Source organism: Lampris incognitus, chromosome 5 (genome assembly GCF_029633865.1).
Source record: "Lampris incognitus isolate fLamInc1 chromosome 5, fLamInc1.hap2, whole genome shotgun sequence".
NCBI lineage: Eukaryota > Metazoa > Chordata > Actinopteri > Lampriformes > Lampridae > Lampris > Lampris incognitus.
In genome coordinates this window covers 19,978,201-19,981,641 of record NC_079215.1, presented here as the reverse complement: position 1 = coordinate 19,981,641, position 3,441 = coordinate 19,978,201, and positions in this window count along the sequence as shown.

The following is a 3,441-nucleotide window of genomic DNA, read 5'->3' as shown; positions in this document are numbered from 1 at the left end:
TCCAGTTTATACAGATAGGTATTGACGGTAGAGTTTATATGCTAGGCCCGACCCAGTTCAAATGATTGTTGTGCCACGCCCCTCAACATGAGTGATCACACGTGACTTGCATTTCATTAGTCAATTAACAAATCAGCAATACCACGTATTTTTCATTAAGTCGGGGCAGTGTCTAAGAAGCAGCACAGGCAAGAAAACGGGAAAGTATGTCAAATTGTGAATATTTGGGTGGCGTCTCAATAGACATGTATACGTCGCCACGCATTTGTGCTATATCGTATAATTGACAGCAGATGGCAGCATTACATAAACGATGGAACAGCCAGAGAAGCTTTTCCAAGTGTGAAGTTGTGCCAGTGCAAACATGAGGGGGACAAAAGTGAGACACGGGGCAGATCAGACTGTTGAGATGAAGATAAAAAGAGCAGCTAAATGAAAGTGAAAAAAGAGATGAAGGCAGGGAGGGAGGGAAGTGAGTGAATGACGGAGTCTCCTCTTCCTCTGTCTCTCCAGCACTGTGTAATGGCCAGGAAGGGCTGAACAATAGCTGCTGAATTGGAGGTTTCCCCTAGGCAAGTTATGAAAATTTCCTCCCCATAACATACGTACAGGGACTGGGACACACACACACACACACACACACACACACACACACTCAGCTATGATGATGCACAGAACTTTTTCATGTAAGTTCGAACACTTTCACTACACACCCATATACACACAGAGACCCCAACATGCATGTGTGTACACACGCACACACTATAACCCATGTTAACACACCTTCACTATTCTTACCAGCAATCTGAGTGCACATCTTGAGCCCACGGTCATTTCCTCTAATCCAGTGCCAGAACCTCTGAGCTCACACCCCAATGTGAGAAACTTTTCTCTGTCTCTGTCTGTCTCCCCCCCTTTCTCTCCTTCTCTCTCTCTCTCTCTCTCTCTCTCTCTCTCTCTCTCTCTCTCTCTCTCTCTCTCTCTCTCTCTCTCTCTCTCTCTCTCTCTCTCTCTCACACGCACACACGCACACACACACACACACACACACACACACACACACACACACACACACACACACACACACACACACACACACACACACAGAGGTAACTCTAATGTAACTTTGTTATGTCCACAGCACTGTAAGGGTACAGGTGGACCTCTTTGTCTATTGGAGATAAAAAGGGACATGTTAAAATTTGTTTTGACCTGTAAAAAGTTGCTCTGATTAAAAAGTGGCTTGCACTCCATGGGTGAATAGTTCAAAATTAACGTGGTAGATGATAAACAGGTATTTTAAACTATGTACATTTTGTGTAACAAATGTATCTTTGGGAATGTTTTGTTGAGCCCCTTTTACCACCACCCACTCTGCATCCATAATGTAAAGTTTCATGCCAGACATTATTGATAAGACATATAAGCAGAGGTGGCAAAACCGGGGCCAGAGAGTGAAAGTCCACCCTGGTACGAAACCTGTTGGTTCTGATCAACGCCACTCTTCAGCTAGGTAGGAGAAGGAAATCAGCTATCTTGGTGCATGGGTGGAGGAAAAGCAGGGTTCAGACTTTCCCTTACTGGACCTGGTTTTACCACCTCTGCTTTGAAGACGCTCTGAGCTGTCATGAATCTGCAACAGGAAGGGTGATGCAGAGCTCCTGTCTGATCAGGTCTGTGTTTCATTCATCCCTCTCTTATGCCTTGTCCACACGTACACGGTATTTTTGAAAATGGAGATTTTTCTACACATTTTGGCCTTTCGTCCACACGCAAACTGTGTTTTCGGCCACTTAAAACTGACCTTTTGGAAAACTCCTTCCAGGGTGAAGATTTTCAGAAACCCCGTTTCCAGTGTTGACATGTAGACAGGGAAAACGGAGCTTTTGGCTTGGTGTGGGCTTTTTTCCAGACTTCTGACTGGCCAACATTGCTTTAGGGTAGGGTTATATCGCCACCTGTTAGTTTGGCATGCTCTTGACATTCATTGTTTAAAGTAGCATGTGTTTTTGCATTTTCATTTGGATGGAGAAAAACCCCATTTTAAAAAATACTCATGTACATGTGGACTAGGCATTAGTTTTGTTTACTTTTCATCTTGTTTATCTTGTCTGTTTTTGCCTAGTTTATCTGCCTGGTAACCACCAACACAGCATGAAATGATGGCATGTCAATCTGTGGTAATTATTTTCATCGGTTCCCCTGTGATTACTTTGCTTAAAGTATGCTGTATGCCGTTTTACTCCCCTAATGAAGGCCACGGGGGCCGAAACATGTTTTAGATTGAAAGACTTTTTTTTAAAAATTTATTGTCAATCCAATTAGAATGAATGCTTTTCAACGGATTGATTGGGGTACATTGGGTTTGTTGTTTATCAACAGTGACATCCTTAAGAATGGCCTGGGACTCCCAACAACTAAACCTCATACAAAAAGAAAGCCAGCACATACACCAATCAACCAAAACATTAAAACCATTAACAGCTAAGTGAATAACATTGATTATCTTGTTACAATGGCACCTGTCAAGGTGTGGGCTATATTAGGCAGCAAGTGAGCAGTCAGTTCTTGAAGTTGATGTGTTGGAAGCAAGAAAAATGGGCAAGCGTAAGGATCTGAGCGCCTTTGACAAGGGCCTCTTTCAGCAGGATAATGTGCCCTGCCACAGTGGAAAAATTGTTCAGGAATGATTGAGGAACATGACAAAGAGTTCGGTGTGTTGCCGTGGCCTCCAAATTCTCCAGATCTCAATCCGATCGAGCATCTGTGGGATGTGCTGGAATAACTAGTGAGATCCATGGAGGGCCCACCTCACAATTTACAGGACTTAAAGGATCTGCTGCTAACGTCTTTGTACCAGATACCAGACAACACGTTCAGAGTTCTTGTGGAGTCCATGCCTTGACGGGTCAGAGCTATTTTGGTGGCACGAGGGGGACCTATACAATATTAAGAACACCACTTTATTTTGTCATTGTATTCGTACAATGAATTGTATTCTTACAACGAATTTGTTCTCTGCATTTAACCCATCCTATTGTATAGGAGCAGTGAGAAGCTGCAGCACCCGAGGACCAACTCCAGTTCTTCTTTCCATTGCTTTGGTCAGGGGCAGAGACAGGAGTATTAACCCTAACATGCATGTCTTTTTGATGATGGGAGGAAACTGGAGCAGCTGGAGGAAATCCATGAAGACATGGGGAGAACATGCAGACTCCACACAGAAAGAATCTGGCACAGCCTGGTTTGTATTAGGCAGGTGGTGTTAATATTTTTGGCTGATCGGTGTACATACACGTACTGGTCTATCATTAAATTTGAGCTCACCAGCACACACATTGCATATAACATTACTTTTGTCTGTTGAGCTGTCTGGAAGTTTTAAACCAAAAGTTAATGTTAAAAAAAATCACATTGCTGAAAAGCAAAATGCGCTACTCC